The 21318-nt window shown below is 44.4% G+C and overlaps 13 non-coding genes across 13 annotated transcripts; all 13 read left to right on the forward strand.

The window, feature by feature from the left end:
- The first annotated feature begins 5911 nt into the window (after positions 1-5911).
- On the forward strand, positions 5912-6030 carry LOC125733644 (5S ribosomal RNA). The gene has a single exon (XR_007392982.1). It is a non-coding gene; the product is annotated as a 5S ribosomal RNA (ribosomal RNA).
- A 1082-nt stretch (positions 6031-7112) lies between these two features.
- Positions 7113-7231, forward strand: LOC125736382 (5S ribosomal RNA). The gene has a single exon (XR_007395662.1). It is a non-coding gene; the product is annotated as a 5S ribosomal RNA (ribosomal RNA).
- Positions 7232-8311: 1080 nt separating this feature from the next.
- On the forward strand, positions 8312-8430 carry LOC125733118 (5S ribosomal RNA). The gene has a single exon (XR_007392475.1). It is a non-coding gene; the product is annotated as a 5S ribosomal RNA (ribosomal RNA).
- A 1078-nt stretch (positions 8431-9508) lies between these two features.
- LOC125734737 (5S ribosomal RNA) lies at positions 9509-9627 on the forward strand. The gene has a single exon (XR_007394040.1). It is a non-coding gene; the product is annotated as a 5S ribosomal RNA (ribosomal RNA).
- Positions 9628-10705: 1078 nt separating this feature from the next.
- LOC125736641 (5S ribosomal RNA) lies at positions 10706-10824 on the forward strand. Its single transcript, XR_007395916.1, has one exon. It is a non-coding gene; the product is annotated as a 5S ribosomal RNA (ribosomal RNA).
- Positions 10825-11901: 1077 nt separating this feature from the next.
- Positions 11902-12020, forward strand: LOC125733645 (5S ribosomal RNA). Its single transcript, XR_007392983.1, has one exon. It is a non-coding gene; the product is annotated as a 5S ribosomal RNA (ribosomal RNA).
- A 1080-nt stretch (positions 12021-13100) lies between these two features.
- On the forward strand, positions 13101-13219 carry LOC125734748 (5S ribosomal RNA). The gene has a single exon (XR_007394051.1). It is a non-coding gene; the product is annotated as a 5S ribosomal RNA (ribosomal RNA).
- A 1077-nt stretch (positions 13220-14296) lies between these two features.
- Positions 14297-14415, forward strand: LOC125735500 (5S ribosomal RNA). Its single transcript, XR_007394795.1, has one exon. It is a non-coding gene; the product is annotated as a 5S ribosomal RNA (ribosomal RNA).
- A 1080-nt stretch (positions 14416-15495) lies between these two features.
- LOC125734760 (5S ribosomal RNA) lies at positions 15496-15614 on the forward strand. The gene has a single exon (XR_007394063.1). It is a non-coding gene; the product is annotated as a 5S ribosomal RNA (ribosomal RNA).
- Positions 15615-16689: 1075 nt separating this feature from the next.
- Positions 16690-16808, forward strand: LOC125732317 (5S ribosomal RNA). Its single transcript, XR_007391716.1, has one exon. It is a non-coding gene; the product is annotated as a 5S ribosomal RNA (ribosomal RNA).
- A 1077-nt stretch (positions 16809-17885) lies between these two features.
- Positions 17886-18004, forward strand: LOC125735592 (5S ribosomal RNA). Its single transcript, XR_007394886.1, has one exon. It is a non-coding gene; the product is annotated as a 5S ribosomal RNA (ribosomal RNA).
- Positions 18005-19085: 1081 nt separating this feature from the next.
- On the forward strand, positions 19086-19204 carry LOC125736384 (5S ribosomal RNA). The gene has a single exon (XR_007395663.1). It is a non-coding gene; the product is annotated as a 5S ribosomal RNA (ribosomal RNA).
- Positions 19205-20284: 1080 nt separating this feature from the next.
- On the forward strand, positions 20285-20403 carry LOC125735704 (5S ribosomal RNA). The gene has a single exon (XR_007394996.1). It is a non-coding gene; the product is annotated as a 5S ribosomal RNA (ribosomal RNA).
- The last annotated feature ends 915 nt before the right edge of the window (positions 20404-21318 follow it).

Genomic DNA, 21318 nt, shown 5'->3' on the forward strand with positions numbered 1-21318 from the left:
GGCCATACCACCCTGAACACGCCCCATCTCGTCTGATCTCGGAAGCCAAGCAGGGTAGGGTCTGGTTAGACCCACGATCTTCGTTCAATTAAGAAGGTGCTTCCAGCCTTACAGCCTCAGTTTACGTAAGTACAACGCCATGTCTACTGTTCCGTGTTCTGAGTGTAATATGTTTAGCTATTCTTCTCCAGTCATTAGCGGTATTTATACATGTGAGAAGTGTCAGTTAGTCGCTAGACTGACGGAGAAGATTGTAGTGTTAGAGGGACGTATCCGGACGTTACATAACATTCAGGAGAATGAGAGTTTTATTGACTCAGTGTTAGCGGCTCCGGATATGTCCGCGATAGCCAGTAAGTCTCCCCCTGCTCCGGCAGCAGAGCCTTCGCAGCAAGGCGAGTGGGTGACGACCCGGCGGCATAGTCGCAAATCCAAACCAAACTTACACCGGCACCATTCGCCTATCCGCGTTTCCAACAGGTTCTCCCCACTCAGTGAAACTCCCACTGAGACGCCTGTTGAAAGTGCTCTAATAATTGGTGATTCTATTCTAAGAAACGTGAGAGTAGCGACTCCAGCGACCATTGTAAATTGTCTCCCGGGTGCCAGAGCGACCGACATCTCGGCAAATTTAAAAGTGCTGGCTAAAAGTAAACGTAAATACTCTCAGATAGTTATCCACGTCGGCACTAATGATGTCCGATTGAGGCAATCGGAGATCACAAAGGCAAATTTTAAAGAGGTGTGCAACATTGCGAAGAAGATGTGTGTGTCAGTAACGTGCTCTGGCCCCATCCCTGCTAGACGTGGCGATGAAATGTACAGCAGATTATCGTCGCTACATCGCTGGCTGTCGGAATGGTGCCCGATAAATGGTGTAGGTTATATAGACAACTGGAGGATGTTCTGGGGTAGGCCTGGGCTTTTGAAGAGGGACGGTATTCACCCCTCGCGGGCTGGTGCCGACCTCCTGTCTAAAAGCATAGCTCGTAGTCTACAGGCAAATCGCTGACTAACTAGAGCCAAGTCCAGGCGGCAGGCAAACCGGCATAACCGACCGCCTGCTAGTCGCTTAGAGTCGTCGCCTAGGGTTCATTTCATTGAGACTGTGTCTGCTCCCCGCGTCTCTAATCATGGAGGACTATTCCACCGTGGAGTGTGCCATAATAACTTAATTAAAATCACAATGAATCCGTTACTAGAAAACAGTTGTGATGCAATATTTAAACTTAAACTTGGACTTCTGAATATAAGATCACTGGCCCCTAAAGCACTATTAATAAATGAAATAATTACTGATTTTAGTCTTGGTGCCCTGTGCCTTACTGAGACCTGGCTTAAACCAGATGAATTCATGGCACTAAATGAATCTACTCCAGCGGAATACAGTTATAAGCATAACCCGCGACCAAATCGCAAAGGTGGTGGTGTTGCTGCAATTTTTCAGTCCAACTTAGGAGTGTCTGAGAAATGTGGTGTGAGTTTCAGCACATTTGAAACTCTTGTTCTTAGCCTTGCTGGCTCATCTCTTTCTAGTTCATCACCCCAAATCACCATGGTTATTGTGTATAGACCGCCTGGGCCGTACAGTGATTTTCTTAAGGAATTTGCTGATTTTTTAACAAACCTGGTGGTCAGTACTGACAAAGCCGTTATTGTGGGTGATTTTAACATTCATATGGAGAAGGATAATGATCCTTTAAAAACAGCGTTTGCAGCTATTCTTGACTCTGTAGGTGTATGTCAGAATGTAGTCGGGCCTACTCATGTCTGTAACCATACCCTTGATTTGATCATTAGTCATGGCATCCTGGTAGAACATGTGTCTATTATGCCACAGAGTCCTCTGCTCTCAGATCATTACTTGTTAACATTTGAAATCCAGTATAGCCTCCTGTTGACCACCACTCCAAAGTATAGAATCAGACGTTCTATTAAGGCACTAACTACAACAACATTTATGAAACAACTTCCACAGCCCTTTAGCCTTACATCTGAAGCATCGTGTGTAAATGAACTTGAACAGGCAACTTCGAACATGGAAAAATCCCTTCGCAGCACTCTAGATCTTGTGGCTCCACTTAGGAGTATAAAGCATAGCAATAACAAACCTGCCCCCTGGTACTCTGATAATACACGTGAACTCAAACAGGCATCACGCAAGCTAGAGCGAAAATGGCGCTCAACTAAACTGGAAGTTTTCAAATCTGCCTGGAAAGAGAGCCTCTCTAAATACAGACAAGCACTAGTAACTGCTCGGTCTGTGTATCTCTCCAGATTAATAGACATGAACAAAACCAATCCTAAATTCCTATTTGAATCCGTGGCTAGGATAACACAGAATTCCTCATTAAACTTGCAAATCCCACAAGCTCTTAAGAGTGATGTCTTTCTTACATTTTTTAATGGTAAGATAACTACAATTAGACAGACTATACAGTGCACACCTTTACCTACTTACGGCTGCCTGCCTCCTGCTAGTCTTATGCCTACCAATAATGAGACCTTTGAATCATTCATTCCTATTACACACTCAGAACTTTTGAGCTTAATTTTCTCCTGTAAATCCTCTACTAGCCTTGTAGACCCAATTCCTACAAAATTCTTCAAGGAAATTGCACCACAGATTGGCACTACCGTGTTAAATGTGTTAAACTCTTCTCTTAGGCTTGGATATGTTCCAAAACCTTTTAAAATGGCTGTTATCAGACCCGTCCTAAAGAAACCAAATCTTGAACCCAGTGTTTTAGGAAACTATAGACCTATCTCAAATCTTCCTTTCATTTCAAAGATCATGGAAAAGGTTGTAGTTCGTCAGTTGTCCTCTTTCCTACAAAAAACTAATGCCAATGAATTATATCAGTCTGGCTTTAGACCAAACCATAGCACAGAAACTGCTCTAGTCAAAGTAATGAATGATCTACTTGTGGCTTCTGACCGTGGCTGTGTATCTCTGTTGGTATTGCTAGATTTAACTGCAGCGTTCGATACTGTGGACCATAATATCCTCTTGGACCGGTTAGAAGGTGTAGTTGGCATTACAGGGACAGCGCTCTCTTGGTTCCGCTCATATTTGTCTGATCGCTATCAGTATGCCCATGTGAACAATGAATCATCCAAGGCCACTAAAGTTGAATATGGTGTCCCACAGGGATCAGTCCTGGGCCCGCTACTGTTTACCCTATACATGCTACCTCTTGGTAACATTATTAGAAATCATGGTATTGGGTTTCATTGTTATGCAGATGATACACAGTTGTACATATCTGTTAACCCTGATGATATATCACTGCTATCTCGGTTAGAAGACTGTCTATTAGATATCCAGTGCTGGATGGCAAAAAATTTCCTTATGTTAAACACAGAAAAAACTGAAGTTCTGGTAATTGGTCCCAAGGCTGCTAGAAATAAGTTCCACCACCTCAACGTTGGTAACCTTCCTACACAACCTAACATGGTAGTTAGAAATCTTGGCGTTCTTGTCGATTCAGATCTATGCTTTGATGCTCACATAAGAAGTATTACTAGAACTGCATTTTATCATCTACGGAACATAGCCAAGCTTCGTAAGATGCTCTCACTTAATGATGCAGAAAAACTAATACATGCCTTCGTAAGTTCCAGACTGGATTACTGTAATGCCCTCCTATCGGGTTGCCCGTCTGGATCCTTGCATAAACTTCAGATGGTACAGAATGCTGCAGCCAGAGTTCTAACAAACACTAAAAAATTTGATCATATTACACCGGTCTTATCCTCTCTTCATTGGCTGCCAGTTAAGTCTCGAATTGACTATAAAATACTGCTATTAACTTATAAAGCACTAAATGGCCTTGCACCAGAATACCTTAGTGAACTGCTGACCACATACAACCCTCCACGCTTGCTTCGCTCTCAAGCCATGGGATATCTGTTAGTGCCTAGGGTAGAAAGAGCTACGGCAGGCTGCAGAGCTTTCTCCTACAAAGCTCCTCTGCTGTGGAATGGTCTTCCACCGGATGTGCGGGTTTCAGGTTCACTCTCAATATTCAAGTCCAGACTAAAAACACACCTGTTTAGTTTAGCGTATAGGGACACTAGTTCTAGCCCTAGCTAACTCTTCACTCCCAGTCAGACCTGTAGTGTGAGGTGTAGAGCTGGGTGGGGATCGGTGCCATTGGCTTTGGATGAACTGGATTGTCAGTGCTGTCACTCTAGCTTTGCAATCTCTTGTGGAACTGGAGTGCTGACATTTCAGGGACTCCCCATGCCGGCATTCCCACTTGCCTCTCCCTCCTACTGATGCTGCCATAGCCATATCTGCCGGAGCTTGCAGATTGCACTTCATATTGTACTCACCTAGCTTTTAGCACTGCCAATAGCCTCCTCTACTATGCCTAATTGTACATTTTATTTCCCCTACTCCTCCTGGGGGTGATGCCTGGAGACCTCAATCTATCAAGATATCCAGCACACCCGACCACCACCAGTGACGTCCCTGCATCCAGCTCGCCGTTCTGTTCTTCCGTGTATGACCCGCTGCCTTACCTCTGGTTGCCTGGCAATTGGAAGAAGACTCGGCTTCGGCTCTCTCTATTTGACTATCCCTGCCGGCCCCTGGAGGATGGGCTTCCCCTTTGAGTCTGGTCCCTCTCAAGGTTTCTTCCTTCTAGGGAGTTTTTCCTTGCCACTGTCGCCTATGGCTTACTCACTGGGGGCTTTGGGTGAGGATACTGTAAAGCGCTTTGAGACAATGTAATGTTGTGATAATGCGCTATATAAAAATAAATTTGTTGTTGTTGTTGTTGTACTTGGATGGGAGACCTCCTGGGAATACCAGGTGCTGTAAGCCTTTCTCACTTTTACTTTATACAGGGGGCGCTCCACTTCACGATTAATTTAAATCTATCACTCCCTTTCCATTTTACTATTTTATATATATATTTTTTTTTTTTCTCTCATTCCTAAAGGCAGCTTTTAGAAATCGTTTTACTCTAAATACTTCCTGGTAATTCTAGGTGCTGTAAGCTGTTCGTGCCTTTATTCCACCAGGGCGCGATCTTCTCACAAACTTGAAGACTGTCACTCCCCATTCACGTTTTACAACTTATTGTTAATGATAAAGAGACAGCTTTTTACACACAGTTTTAAACAAAGTACTGATATTATTCCTCTTCAACTGACCGCTTTGTTTTCTATGCAAAAACCACTTCGCCACAGAAGACTCGATATTATTGGCATAGCAAGTTCTGCTCTTCTCCTTTCAAAACTTGCTAAAAGCTGTATTTAAAAGAACAGATTGGCCGGGGTAATTCACACCCTTCAATGCCAGCTTAATGTTTAGGTTAGTGGGAATCACAGAGGAATTAGGGATGGAAACTTCTTTGCTGGTGGTAGAAGCGGTCTGGTGAATTTTTAGAGAGAAGAGGCCGTCGATGTTTGAATGTAGAAAATTGTTCTGGCTGCAGCCTGCAGTATGGACTTGTTGGTGTGTGTAGCTCCCAGTGTTCTGACAGCGCGACGTTTTGGGGAAGCATGTGATTCAGCAGCTACCAGTGGGCTTCGTGCGGCGGAGATTTTGTGGCTGTTAGCGGAGTTGATAACAGAGGGTCGTTAAGAGAAGCCTACATGCAGTAGGCAAAGGAGTAATGTTTGCCGGCGGGGGACGTGCGGCGATTACCCTGTGCGGTAGTGAAAAGGAGTTAAAAAGAAGGAAGTGTGCGGATGCGGAAAGAATGGAATAATTGTGGTAGGCTGCCGGCTGAGTAGTTTGGTGAATGTTTGGTGTGGGTCCGGCGCTGCCGATTGGATGGTGGTGCTGCAGTGTGAGTCAGATAAAAAAAAAAAAAAAACCAGGAGTAGGATCCAATGGGACTAACTGGCATGTATAGACGCGTGTAATGCAAAAGGGCTGTTTTTGGTAGCATCTTCCGCTTACGGCCATACCACCCTGAACACGCCCGATCTCGTCTGATCTCGGAAGCTAAGCAGGGTAGGTTCTGGTTAGTACTTGGATGGGAGACCACCTGGGAATACCAGGTGCTGTAAGCTTTTCTCACTTTTACTTTATACAGGGGGCGCTCCACTTCACGATTAATTTAAATCTATCACTCCCCTTCCATTTTACTATTTTATATATATATATATTTTTTTTTCTCTCATTCATAAAGGCAGCTTTTAGAAACCGTTTTACTCTAAATACTTCCTGGTAATTCTAGGTGCTGTAAGCTGTTCGTCCCTTTATTCCACCAGGGCGCGATCTTCTCACAAACTTGAAGACTGTCACTCCCCATTCACGTTTTACAACTTATTGTTAATGATAAAGAGACAGCTTTTTACACACAGTTTTAAACAAAGTACTGATATTATTCCTCTTCAACTGACCGCTTTGTTTTCTATGCAAAAACCACTTTGCCACAGAAGACTCGATATTATTGGCATAGCAAGTTCTGCTCTTCTCCTTTCAAAACTTGCTAAAAGCTGTATTTAAAAGAACAGATTGGCCGGGGTAATTCACACCCTTCAATGCCAGCTTAATGTTTAGGTTAGTGGGAATCACAGAGGAATTAGGGATGGAAACTTCTTTGCTGGTGGTAGAAGCGGTCTGGTGAATTTTTAGAGAGAAGAGGCCGTCGATGTTTGAATGTAGAAAATTGTTCTGGCTGCAGCCTGCAGTATGGACTTGTTGGTGTGTGTAGCTCCCAGTGTTCTGACAGCGCGACGTTTTGGGGAAGCATGTGATTCAGCAGCTACCAGTGGGCTTCGTGCGGCGGAGATTTTGTGGCTGTTAGCGGAGTTGATAACAGAGGGTCGTTAAGAGAAGCCTGCATGCAGTAGGCAAAGGAGTAATGTTTGCCGGCGGGGGACGTGCGGCGATTAACCTGTGCGGTAGTGAAAAGGAGTTAAAAAGAAGGAAGTGTGCGGATGCGGAAAGAATGGAATAATTGTGGTAGGCTGCCGGCTGAGTAGTTTGGTGAATGTTTGGTGTGGGTCCGGCGCTGCCGATTGGATGGTGGGGCTGCAGTGTGAGTCAGATAAAAAAAAAAAAAAAAACCAGGAGTAGGATCCAATGGGACTAACTGGCATGTATAGACGCGTGTAATGCAAAAGGGCTGTTTTTGGTAGGATCCCTCGCTTATGGCCATACCACCCTGAACACGCCCCATCTCGTCTGATCTCGGAAGCCAAGCAGGGTAGGGTCTGGTTAGTACTTGGATGGGAGACCTCCTGGGAATACCAGGTGCTGTAAGCCTTTCTCACTTTTACTTTATACAGGGGGCGCTCCACTTCACGATTAATTTAAATCTATCACTCCCTTTCCATTTTACTATTTTATATATATATATTTTTTTTTTCTCTCATTCCTAAAGGCAGCTTTTAGAAATCGTTTTACTCTAAATACTTCCTGGTAATTCTAGGTGCTGTAAGCTGTTCGTGCCTTTATTCCACCAGGGCGCGATCTTCTCACAAACTTGAAGACTGTCACTCCCCATTCACGTTTTACAACTTATTGTTAATGATAAAGAGACAGCTTTTTACACACAGTTTTAAACAAAGTACTGATATTATTCCTCTTCAACTGACCGCTTTGTTTTCTATGCAAAAACCACTTCGCCACAGAAGACTCGATATTATTGGCATAGCAAGTTCTGCTCTTCTCCTTTCAAAACTTGCTAAAAGCTGTATTTAAAAGAACAGATTGGCCGGGGTAATTCACACCCTTCAATGCCAGCTTAATGTTTAGGTTAGTGGGAATCACAGAGGAATTAGGGATGGAAACTTCTTTGCTGGTGGTAGAAGCGGTCTGGTGAATTTTTAGAGAGAAGAGGCCGTCGATGTTTGAATGTAGAAAATTGTTCTGGCTGCAGCCTGCAGTATGGACTTGTTGGTGTGTGTAGCTCCCAGTGTTCTGACAGCGCGACGTTTTGGGGAAGCATGTGATTCAGCAGCTACCAGTGGGCTTCGTGCGGCGGAGATTTTGTGGCTGTTAGCGGAGTTGATAACAGAGGGTCGTTAAGAGAAGCCTGCATGCAGTAGGCAAAGGAGTAATGTTTGCCGGCGGGGGACGTGCGGCGATTAACCTGTGCGGTAGTGAAAAGGAGTTAAAAAGAAGGAAGTGTGCGGATGCGGAAAGAATGGAATAATTGTGATAGGCTGCCGGCTGAGTAGTTTGGTGAATGTTTGGTGTGGGTCCGGCGCTGCCGATTGGATGGTGGGGCTGCAGTGTGAGTCAGATAAAAAAAAAAAAAAGAACATTAGTAGTATCCAATGGGACTAACTGGCATGTATAGACGCGTGTAATGCAAAAGGGCTGTTTTTGGTAGCATCTCTCGCTTACGGCCATACCACCCTGAACACGCCTGATCTCGTCTGATCTCGGAAGCTAAGCAGGGTAGGGTCTGGTTAGTACTTGGATGGGAGACCACCTGGGAATACCAGGTGCTGTAAGCTTTTCTCACTTTTTCTTTATACAGGGGGCGCTCCACTTCACGATTAATTTAAATCTATCACTCCCCTTCCATTTTACTATTTTATATATATATATTTTTTTTTTCTCTCATTCATAAAGGCAGCTTTTAGAAACCGTTTAACTCTAAATACTTCCTGGTCATTCTAGGTGCTGTAAGCTGTTCGTGCCTTTATTCCACCAGGGCGCGATCTTCTCACAAACTTGAAGACTGTCACTCCCCATTCACGTTTTACAACTTATTGTTAATGATAAAGAGACAGCTTTTTACACACAGTTTTAAACAAAGTACTGATATTATTCCTCTTCAACTGACCGCTTTGTTTTCTATGCAAAAACCACTTCGCCACAGAAGACTCGATATTATTGGCATAGCAAGTTCTGCTCTTCTCCTTTCAAAACTTGCTAAAAGCTGTATTTAAAAGAACAGATTGGCCGGGGTAATTCACACCCTTCAATGCCAGCTTAATGTTTAGGTTAGTGGGAATCACAGAGGAATTAGGGATGGAAACTTCTTTGCTGGTGGTAGAAGCGGTCTGGTGAATTTTTAGAGAGAAGAGGCCGTCAATGTTTGAATGTAGAAAATTGTTCTGGCTGCAGCCTGCAGTATGGACTTGTTGGTGTGTGTAGCTCCCAGTTTTCTAACAGCGCGACGTTTTGGGGAAGCATGTGATTCAGCAGCTACCAGTGGGCTTCGTGCGGCGGAGATTTTGTGGCTGTTAGCGGAGTTGATAACAGAGGGTCGTTAAGAGAAGCCTGCATGCAGTAGGCAAAGGAGTAATGTTTGCCGGCGGGGGACGTGCGGCGATTAACCTGTGCGGTAGTGAAAAGGAGTTAAAAAGAAGGAAGTGTGCGGATGCGGAAAGAATTGAATAATTGTGGTAGGCTGCCGGCTGAGTAGTTTGGTGAATGTTTGGTGTGGGTCCGGCGCTGCCGATTGGATGGTGGTGCTGCAGTGTGAGTCAGATAAAAAAAAAAAAAACCAGGAGTAGGATCCAATGGGACTAACTGGCATGTATAGACGCGTGTAATGCAAAAGGGCTGTTTTTGGTCGCGTCTCTCGCTTATGGCCATACCACCCTGAACACACCCGATCTCATCCGATCTCGGAAGCCAAGCAGGGTAGGGTCTGGTTAGTACTTGGATGGGAGACCTCCTGGGAATACCAGGTGCTGTAAGCTTTTCTCACTTTTACTTTATACAGGGGGCGCTCCACTTCACGATTAATTTAAATCTATCACTCCCCTTCCATTTTACTATTTTATATATATATATATTTTTCTCTCATTCATAAAGGCAGCTTTTACACACCGTTTTACTCCAAATACTTCCTGGTAATTCTAGGTGCTGTAAGCTGTTCGTGCCTTTATTCCACCAGGGCGCGATCTTCTCACAAACTTGAAGACTGTTTCTCCCCATTCACGTTTTACAACTTATTGTTAATGATAAAGAGACAGCTTTTTACACACAGTTTTAAACAAAGTACTGATATTTTTCCTCTTCAACTGACCGCTTTGTTTTCTATGCAAAAACCACTTCGCCACAGAAGACTCAATATTATTGGCATAGCAAGTTCTGCTCTTCTCCTTTCAAAACTTGCTAAAAGCTGTATTTAAAAGAACAGATTGGCCGGGGTAATTCACACCCTTCAATGCCAGCTTAATGTTTAGGTTAGTGGGAATCACAGAGGAATTAGGGATGGAAACTTCTTTGCTGGTGGTAGAAGCAGTCTGGTGAATTTTTAGAGAGAAGAGGCCGTCGATGTTTGAATGTAGAAAATTGTTCTGGCTGCAGCCTGCAGTATGGACTTGTTGGTGTGTGTAGCTCCCAGTGTTCTGACAGCGCGACGTTTTGGGGAAGCATGTGATTCAGCAGCTACCAGTGGGCTTCGTGCGGCGGAGATTTTGTGGCTGTTAGCGGAGTTGATAACAGAGGGTCGTTAAGAGAAGCCTGCATGCAGTAGGCAAAGGAGTAATGTTTGCCGGCGGGGGACGTGCGGCGATTAACCTGTGCGGTAGTGAAAAGGAGTTAAAAAGAAGGAAGTGTGCGGATGCGGAAAGAATGGAATAATTGTGGTAGGCTGCCGGCTGAGTAGTTTGGTGAATGTTTGGTGTGGGTCCGGCGCTGCCGATTGGATGGTGGGGCTGCAGTGTGAGTCAGATAAAAAAAAAAAAAAAAACCAGGAGTAGGATCCAATGGGACTAACTGGCATGTATAGACGCGTGTAATGCAAAAGGGCTGTTTTTGGTAGGATCCCTCGCTTATGGCCATACCACCCTGAACACGCCCCATCTCGTCTGATCTCGGAAGCCAAGCAGGGTAGGGTCTGGTTAGTACTTGGATGGGAGACCTCCTGAGAATACCAGGTGCTGTAAGCCTTTCTCACTTTTACTTTATACAGGGGGCGCTCCACTTCACGATTAATTTAAATCTATCACTCCCCTTCCATTTTACTATTTTATATATATATATATTTTTCTCTCATTCATAAAGGCAGCTTTTAGAAATCGTTTTACTCTAAATACTTCCTGGTAATTCTAGGTGCTGTAAGCTGTTCGTGCCTTTATTCCACCAGGGCGCGATCTTCTCACAAACTTGAAGACTGTCACTCCCCATTCACGTTTTACAACTTATTGTTAATGATAAAGAGACAGCTTTTTACACACAGTTTTAAACAAAGTACTGATATTATTCCTCTTCAACTGACCGCTTTGTTTTCTATGCAAAAACCACTTCGCCACAGAAGACTCGATATTATTGGCATAGCAAGTTCTGCTCTTCTCCTTTCAAAACTTGCTAAAAGCTGTATTTAAAAGAACAGATTGGCCGGGGTAATTCACACCCTTCAATGCCAGCTTAATGTTTAGGTTAGTGGGAATCACAGAGGAATTAGGGATGGAAACTTCTTTGCTGGTGGTAGAAGCGGTCTGGTGAATTTTTAGAGAGAAGAGGCCGTCGATGTTTGAATGTAGAAAATTGTTCTGGCTGCAGCCTGCAGTATGGATTTGTTGGTGTGTGTAGCTCCCAGTGTTCTGACAGCGCGACGTTTTGGGGAAGCATGTGATTCAGCAGCTACCAGTGGGCTTCGTGCGGCGGAGATTTTGTGGCTGTTAGCGGAGTTGATAACAGAGGGTCGTTAAGAGAAGCCTACATGCAGTAGGCAAAGGAGTAATGTTTGCCGGCGGGGGACGTGCGGCGATTACCCTGTGCGGTAGTGAAAAGGAGTTAAAAAGAAGGAAGTGTGCGGATGCGGAAAGAATGGAATAATTGTGGTAGGCTGCCGGCTGAGTAGTTTGGTGAATGTTTGGTGTGGGTCCGGCGCTGCCGATTGGATGGTGGTGCTGCAGTGTGAGTCAGATAAAAAAAAAAAAAAAACCAGGAGTAGGATCCAATGGGACTAACTGGCATGTATAGACGCGTGTAATGCAAAAGGGCTGTTTTTGGTAGCATCTTCCGCTTACGGCCATACCACCCTGAACACGCCCGATCTCGTCTGATCTCGGAAGCTAAGCAGGGTAGGTTCTGGTTAGTACTTGGATGGGAGACCACCTGGGAATACCAGGTGCTGTAAGCTTTTCTCACTTTTACTTTATACAGGGGGCGCTCCACTTCACGATTAATTTAAATCTATCACTCCCCTTCCATTTTACTATTTTATATATATATATATATTTTTTTTCTCTCATTCATAAAGGCAGCTTTTAGAAACCGTTTTACTCTAAATACTTCCTGGTAATTCTAGGTGCTGTAAGCTGTTCGTCCCTTTATTCCACCAGGGCGCGATCTTCTCACAAACTTGAAGACTGTCACTCCCCATTCACGTTTTACAACTTATTGTTAATGATAAAGAGACAGCTTTTTACACACAGTTTTAAACAAAGTACTGATATTATTCCTCTTCAACTGACCGCTTTGTTTTCTATGCAAAAACCACTTTGCCACAGAAGACTCGATATTATTGGCATAGCAAGTTCTGCTCTTCTCCTTTCAAAACTTGCTAAAAGCTGTATTTAAAAGAACAGATTGGCCGGGGTAATTCACACCCTTCAATGCCAGCTTAATGTTTAGGTTAGTGGGAATCACAGAGGAATTAGGGATGGAAACTTCTTTGCTGGTGGTAGAAGCGGTCTGGTGAATTTTTAGAGAGAAGAGGCCGTCAATGTTTGAATGTAGAAAATTGTTCTGGCTGCAGCCTGCAGTATGGACTTGTTGGTGTGTGTAGCTCCCAGTTTTCTAACAGCGCGACGTTTTGGGGAAGCATGTGATTCAGCAGCTACCAGTGGGCTTCGTGCGGCGGAGATTTTGTGGCTGTTAGCGGAGTTGATAACAGAGGGTCGTTAAGAGAAGCCTGCATGCAGTAGGCAAAGGAGTAATGTTTGCCGGCGGGGGACGTGCGGCGATTAACCTGTGCGGTAGTGAAAAGGAGTTAAAAAGAAGGAAGTGTGCGGATGCGGAAAGAATGGAATAATTGTGGTAGGCTGCCGGCTGAGTAGTTTGGTGAATGTTTGGTGTGGGTCCGGCGCTGCCGATTGGATGGTGGTGCTGCAGTGTGAGTCAGATAAAAAAAAAAAAAACCAGGAGTAGGATCCAATGGGACTAACTGGCATGTATAGACGCGTGTAATGCAAAAGGGCTGTTTTTGGTCGCGTCTCTCGCTTATGGCCATACCACCCTGAACACACCCGATCTCATCCGATCTCGGAAGCCAAGCAGGGTAGGGTCTGGTTAGTACTTGGATGGGAGACCTCCTGGGAATACCAGGTGCTGTAAGCTTTTCTCACTTTTACTTTATACAGGGGGCGCTCCACTTCACGATTAATTTAAATCTATCACTCCCCTTCCATTTTACTATTTTATATATATATATATTTTTCTCTCATTCATAAAGGCAGCTTTTACACACCGTTTTACTCCAAATACTTCCTGGTAATTCTAGGTGCTGTAAGCTGTTCGTGCCTTTATTCCACCAGGGCGCGATCTTCTCACAAACTTGAAGACTGTTTCTCCCCATTCACGTTTTACAACTTATTGTTAATGATAAAGAGACAGCTTTTTACACACAGTTTTAAACAAAGTACTGATATTTTTCCTCTTCAACTGACCGCTTTGTTTTCTATGCAAAAACCACTTCGCCACAGAAGACTCAATATTATTGGCATAGCAAGTTCTGCTCTTCTCCTTTCAAAACTTGCTAAAAGCTGTATTTAAAAGAACAGATTGGCCGGGGTAATTCACACCCTTCAATGCCAGCTTAATGTTTAGGTTAGTGGGAATCACAGAGGAATTAGGGATGGAAACTTCTTTGCTGGTGGTAGAAGCGGTCTGGTGAATTTTTAGAGAGAAGAGGCCGTCAATGTTTGAATGTAGGAAATTGTTCTGGCTGCAGCCTGCAGTATGGACTTGTTGGTGTGTGTAGCTCCCAGTTTTCTAACAGCGCGACGTTTTGGGGAAGCATGTGATTCAGCAGCTACCAGTGGGCTTCGTGCGGCGGAGATTTTGTGGCTGTTAGCGGAGTTGATAACAGAGGGTCGTTAAGAGAAGCCTACATGCAGTAGGCAAAGGAGTAATGTTTGCCGGCGGGGGACGTGCGGCGATTACCCTGTGCGGTAGTGAAAAGGAGTTAAAAAGAAGGAAGTGTGCGGATGCGGAAAGAATGGAATAATTGTGGTAGGCTGCCGGCTGAGTAGTTTGGTGAATGTTTGGTGTGGGTCCGGCGCTGCCGATTGGATGGTGGTGCTGCAGTGTGAGTCAGATAAAAAAAAAAAAAAAACCAGGAGTAGGATCCAATGGGACTAACTGGCATGTATAGACGCGTGTAATGCAAAAGGGCTGTTTTTGGTAGCATCTTCCGCTTACGGCCATACCACCCTGAACACGCCCGATCTCGTCTGATCTCGGAAGCTAAGCAGGGTAGGTTCTGGTTAGTACTTGGATGGGAGACCACCTGGGAATACCAAGTGCTGTAAGCTTTTCTCACTTTTACTTTATACAGGGGGCGCTCCACTTCACGATTAATTTAAATCTATCACTCCCCTTCCATTTTACTATTTTATATATATATATATTTTTTTTTTCTCTCATTCATAAAGGCAGCTTTTAGAAACCGTTTTACTCTAAATACTTCCTGGTAATTCTAGGTGCTGTAAGCTGTTCGTCCCTTTATTCCACCAGGGCGCGATCTTCTCACAAACTTGAAGACTGTCACTCCCCATTCACGTTTTACAACTTATTGTTAATGATAAAGAGACAGCTTTTTACACACAGTTTTAAACAAAGTACTGATATTATTCCTCTTCAACTGACCGCTTTGTTTTCTATGCAAAAACCACTTTGCCACAGAAGACTCGATATTATTGGCATAGCAAGTTCTGCTCTTCTCCTTTCAAAACTTGCTAAAAGCTGTATTTAAAAGAACAGATTGGCCGGGGTAATTCACACCCTTCAATGCCAGCTTAATGTTTAGGTTAGTGGGAATCACAGAGGAATTAGGGATGGAAACTTCTTTGCTGGTGGTAGAAGCGGTCTGGTGAATTTTTAGAGAGAAGAGGCCGTCAATGTTTGAATGTAGAAAATTGTTCTGGCTGCAGCCTGCAGTATGGACTTGTTGGTGTGTGTAGCTCCCAGTTTTCTAACAGCGCGACGTTTTGGGGAAGCATGTGATTCAGCAGCTACCAGTGGGCTTCGTGCGGCGGAGATTTTGTGGCTGTTAGCGGAGTTGATAACAGAGGGTCGTTAAGAGAAGCCTGCATGCAGTAGGCAAAGGAGTAATGTTTGCCGGCGGGGGACGTGCGGCGATTAACCTGTGCGGTAGTGAAAAGGAGTTAAAAAGAAGGAAGTGTGCGGATGCGGAAAGAATGGAATAATTGTGGTAGGCTGCCGGCTGAGTAGTTTGGTGAATGTTTGGTGTGGGTCCGGCGCTGCCGATTGGATGGTGGTGCTGCAGTGTGAGTCAGATAAAAAAAAAAAAAACCAGGAGTAGGATCCAATGGGACTAACTGGCATGTATAGACGCGTGTAATGCAAAAGGGCTGTTTTTGGTCGCGTCTCTCGCTTATGGCCATACCACCCTGAACACACCCGATCTCATCCGATCTCGGAAGCCAAGCAGGGTAGGGTCTGGTTAGTACTTGGATGGGAGACCTCCTGGGAATACCAGGTGCTGTAAGCTTTTCTCACTTTTACTTTATACAGGGGGCGCTCCACTTCACGATTAATTTAAATCTATCACTCCCCTTCCATTTTACTATTTTATATATATATATATTTTTCTCTCATTCATAAAGGCAGCTTTTACACACCGTTTTACTCCAAATACTTCCTGGTAATTCTAGGTGCTGTAAGCTGTTCGTGCCTTTATTCCACCAGGGCGCGATCTTCTCACAAACTTGAAGACTGTTTCTCCCCATTCACGTTTTACAACTTATTGTTAATGATAAAGAGACAGCTTTTTACACACAGTTTTAAACAAAGTACTGATATTTTTCCTCTTCAACTGACCGCTTTGTTTTCTATGCAAAAACCACTTCGCCACAGAAGACTCAATATTATTGGCATAGCAAGTTCTGCTCTTCTCCTTTCAAAACTTGCTAAAAGCTGTATTTAAAAGAACAGATTGGCCGGGGTAATTCACACCCTTCAATGCCAGCTTAATGTTTAGGTTAGTGGGAATCACAGAGGAATTAGGGATGGAAACTTCTTTGCTGGTGGTAGAAGCGGTCTGGTGAATTTTTAGAGAGAAGAGGCCGTCAATGTTTGAATGTAGGAAATTGTTCTGGCTGCAGCCTGCAGTATGGACTTGTTGGTGTGTGTAGCTCCCAGTTTTCTAACAGCGCGACGTTTTGGGGAAGCATGTGATTCAGCAGCTACCAGTGGGCTTCGTGCGGCGGAGATTTTGTGGCTGTTAGCGGAGTTGATAACAGAGGGTCGTTAAGAGAAGCCTGCATGCAGTAGGCAAAGGAGTAATGTTTGCCGGCGGGGGACGTGCGGCGATTAACCTGTGCGGTAGTGAAAAGGAGTTAAAAAGAAGGAAGTGTGCGGATGCGGAAAGAATGGAATAATTGTGGTAGGCTGCCGGCTGAGTAGTTTGGTGAATGTTTGGTGTGGGTCCGGCGCTGCCGATTGGATGGTGGTGCTGCAGTGTGAGTCAGATAAAAAAAAAAAAAACCAGGAGTAGGATCCAATGGGACTAACTGGCATGTATAGACGCGTGTAATGCAAAAGGGCTGTTTTTGGTCGCGTCTCTCGCTTATGGCCATACCACCCTGAACACACCCGATCTCATCCGATCTCGGAAGCCAAGCAGGGTAGGGTCTGGTTAGTACTTGGATGGGAGACCTCCTGGGAGTACCAGGTGCTGTAAGCTTTTCTCACTTTTACTTTATACAGGGGGCGCTCCACTTCACGATTAATTTAAATCTATCACTCCCCTTCCATTTTACTATTTTATATATATATATATTTTTCTCTCATTCATAAAGGCAGCTTTTACACACCGTTTTACTCCAAATACTTCCTGGTAATTCTAGGTGCTGTAAGCTGTTCGTGCCTTTATTCCACCAGGGCGCGATCTTCTCACAAACTTGAAGACTGTTTCTCCCCATTCACGTTTTACAACTTATTGTTAATGATAAAGAGACAGCTTTTTACACACAGTTTTAAACAAAGTACTGATATTTTTCCTCTTCAACTGACCGCTTTGTTTTCTATGCAAAAACCACTTCGCCACAGAAGACTCAATATTATTGGCATAGCAAGTTCTGCTCTTCTCCTTTCAAAACTTGCTAAAAGCTGTATTTAAAAGAACAGATTGGCCGGGGTAATTCACACCCTTCAATGCCAGCTTAATGTTTAGGTTAGTGGGAATCACAGAGGAATTAGGGATGGAAACTTCTTTGCTGGTGGTAGAAGCAGTCTGGTGAATTTTTAGAGAGAAGAGGCCGTCGATGTTTGAATGTAGAAAATTGTTCTGGCTGCAGCCTGCAGTATGGACTTGTTGGTGTGTGTAGCTCCCAGTGTTCTGACAGCGCGACGTTTTGGGGAAGCATGTGATTCAGCAGCTACCAGTGGGCTTCGTGCGGCGGAGATTTTGTGGCTGTTAGCGGAGTTGATAACAGAGGGTCGTTAAGAGAAGCCTGCATGCAGTAGGCAAAGGAGTAATGTTTGCCGGCGGGGGACGTGCGGCGATTAACCTGTGCGGTAGTGAAAAGGAGTTAAAAAGAAGGAAGTGTGCGGATGCGGAAAGAATGGAATAATTGTGGTAGGCTGCCGGCTGAGTAGTTTGGTGAATGTTTGGTGTGGGTCCGGCGCTGCCGATTGGATGGTGGTGCTGCAGTGTGAGTCAGATAAAAAAAAAAAAAAAACCAGGAGTAGGATCCAATGGGACTAACTGGCATGTATAGACGCGTGTAATGCAAAAGGGCTGTTTTTGGTAGCATCTTCCGCTTACGGCCATACCACCCTGAACACGCCCGATCTCGTCTGATCTCAGAAGCTAAGCAGGGTAGGTTCTGGTTAGTACTTGGATGGGAGACCACCTGGGAATACCAGGTGCTGTAAGCTTTTCTCACTTTTAATTTATACAGGGGGCGCTCCACTTCACGATTAATTTAAATCTATCACTCCCCTTCCATTTTACTATTTTATATATATATATATATTTTTTCTCTCATTCCTAAAGGCAGCTTTTAGAAATCGTTTTACTCTAAATACTTCCTAGTAATTCTAGGTGCTGTAAGCTGTTCGTGCCTTTATTCCACCAGGGCGCGATCTTCTCACAAACTTGAAGACTGTCACTCCCCATTCACGTTTTACAACTTATTGTTAATGATAAAGAGACAGCTTTTTACACACAGTTTTAAACAAAGTACTGACATTATTCCTCTTCAACTGACCGCTTTGTTTTCTATGCAAAAACCACTTCGCCACAGAAGACTCGATATTATTGGCATAGCAAGTTCTGCTCTTCTCCTTTCAAAACTTGCTAAAAGCTGTATTTAAAAGAACAGATTGGCCGGGGTAATTCACACCCTTCAATGCCAGCTTAATGTTTAGGTTAGTGGGAATCACAGAGGAATTAGGGATGGAAACTTCTTTGCTGGTGGTAGAAGCGGTCTGGTGAATTTTTAGAGAGAAGAGGCCGTCGATGTTTGAATGTAGAAAATTGTTCTGGCTGCAGCCTGCAGTATGGACTTGTTGGTGTGTGTAGCTCCCAGTGTTCTGACAGCGCGACGTTTTGGGGAAGCATGTGATTCAGCAGCTACCAGTGGGCTTCGTGCGGCGGAGACTTTGTGGCTGTTAGCGGAGTTGATAACAGAGGGTCGTTAAGAGAAGCCTACATGCAGTAGGCAAAGGAGTAATGTTTGCCGGCGGGGGACGTGCGGCGATTACCCTGTGCGGTAGTGAAAAGGAGTTAAAAAGAAGGAAGTGTGCGGATGCGGAAAGAATGGAATAATTGTGGTAGGCTGCCGGCTGAGTAGTTTGGTGAATGTTTGGTGTGGGTCCGGCGCTGCCGATTGGATGGTGGGGCTGCAGTGTGAGTCAGATAAAAAAAAAAAAAAAAAACAGGAGTAGGATCCAATGGGACTAACTGGCATGTATAGACGCGTGTAATGCAAAAGGGCTGTTTTTGGTAGGATCCCTCGCTTATGGCCATACCACCCTGAACACGCCCCATCTCGTCTGATCTCGGAAGCCAAGCAGGGTAGGGTCTGGTTAGTACTTGGATGGGAGACCTCCTGGGAATACCAGGTGCTGTAAGCCTTTCTCACTTTTACTTTATACAGGGGGCGCTCCACTTCACGATTAATTTAAATCTATCACTCCCTTTCCATTTTACTATTTTATATATATATATTTTTTTTTTCTCTCATTCCTAAAGGCAGCTTTTAGAAATCGTTTTACTCTAAATACTTCCTGGTAATTCTAGGTGCTGTAAGCTGTTCGTGCCTTTATTCCACCAGGGCGCGATCTTCTCACAAACTTGAAGACTGTCACTCCCCATTCACGTTTTACAACTTATTGTTAATGATAAAGAGACAGCTTTTTACACACAGTTTTAAACAAAGTACTGATATTATTCCTCTTCAACTGACCGCTTTGTTTTCTATGCAAAAACCACTTCGCCACAGAAGACTCGATATTATTGGCATAGCAAGTTCTGCTCTTCTCCTTTCAAAACTTGCTAAAAGCTGTATTTAAAAGAACAGATTGGCCGGGGTAATTCACACCCTTCAATGCCAGCTTAATGTTTAGGTTAGTGGGAATCACAGAGGAATTAGGGATGGAAACTTCTTTGCTGGTGGTAGAAGCGGTCTGGTGAATTTTTAGAGAGAAGAGGCCGTCGATGTTTGAATGTAGAAAATTGTTCTGGCTGCAGCCTGCAGTATGGACTTGTTGGTGTGTGTAGCTCCCAGTGTTCTGACAGCGCGACGTTTAGGGGAAGCATGTGATTCAGCAGCTACCAGTGGGCTTCGTGCGGCGGAGATTTTGTGGCTGTTAGCGGAGTTGATAACAGAGGGTCGTTAAGAGAAGCCTACATGCAGTAGGCAAAGGAGTAATGTTTGCCGGCGGGGGACGTGCGGCGATTACCCTGTGCGGTAGTGAAAAGGAGTTAAAAAGAAGGAAGTGTGCGGATGCGGAAAGAATGGAATAATTGTGGTAGGCTGCCGGCTGAGTAGTTTGGTGAATGTTTGGTGTGGGTCCGGCGCTGCCGATTGGATGGTGGTGCTGCAGTGTGAGTCAGATAAAAAAAAAAAAAAAACCAGGAGTAGGATCCAATGGGACTAACTGGCATGTATAGACGCGTGTAATGCAAAAGGGCTGTTTTTGGTAGCATCTTCCGCTTACGGCCATACCACCCTGAACACGCCCGATCTCGTCTGATCTCGGAAGCTAAGCAGGTTAGGTTCTGGTTAGTACTTGGATGGGAGACCACCTGGGAATACCAGGTGCTGTAAGCTTTTCTCACTTTTACTTTATACAGGGGGCGCTCCACTTCACGATTAATTTAAATCTATCACTCCCCTTCCATTTTACTATTTTATATATATATATATTTTTTTTTCTCTCATTCATAAAGGCAGCTTTTAGAAACCGTTTTACTCTAAATACTTCCTGGTAATTCTAGGTGCTGTAAGCTGTTCGTCCCTTTATTCCACCAGGGCGCGATCTTCTCACAAACTTGAAGACTGTCACTCCCCATTCACGTTTTACAACTTATTGTTAATGATAAAGAGACAGCTTTTTACACACAGTTTTAAACAAAGTACTGATATTATTCCTCTTCAACTGACCGCTTTGTTTTCTATGCAAAAACCACTTTGCCACAGAAGACTCGATATTATTGGCATAGCAAGTTCTGCTCTTCTCCTTTCAAAACTTGCTAAAAGCTGTATTTAAAAGAACAGATTGGCCGGGGTAATTCACACCCTTCAATGCCAGCTTAATGTTTAGGTTAGTGGGAATCACAGAGGAATTAGGGATGGAAACTTCTTTGCTGGTGGTAGAAGCGGTCTGGTGAATTTTTAGAGAGAAGAGGCCGTCGATGTTTGAATGTAGAAAATTGTTCTGGCTGCAGCCTGCAGTATGGACTTGTTGGTGTGTGTAGCTCCCAGTGTTCTGACAGCGCGACGTTTTGGGGAAGCATGTGATTCAGCAGCTACCAGTGGGCTTCGTGCGGCGGAGATTTTGTGGCTGTTAGCGGAGTTGATAACAGAGGGTCGTTAAGAGAAGCCTGCATGCAGTAGGCAAAGGAGTAATGTTTGCCGGCGGGGGACGTGCGGCGATTAACCTGTGCGGTAGTGAAAAGGAGTTAAAAAGAAGGAAGTGTGCGGATGCGGAAAGAATGGAATAATTGTGGTAGGCTGCCGGCTGAG

Source organism: Brienomyrus brachyistius, chromosome 2, assembly GCF_023856365.1.
Source record: "Brienomyrus brachyistius isolate T26 chromosome 2, BBRACH_0.4, whole genome shotgun sequence".
Lineage (NCBI taxonomy): Eukaryota > Metazoa > Chordata > Actinopteri > Osteoglossiformes > Mormyridae > Brienomyrus > Brienomyrus brachyistius.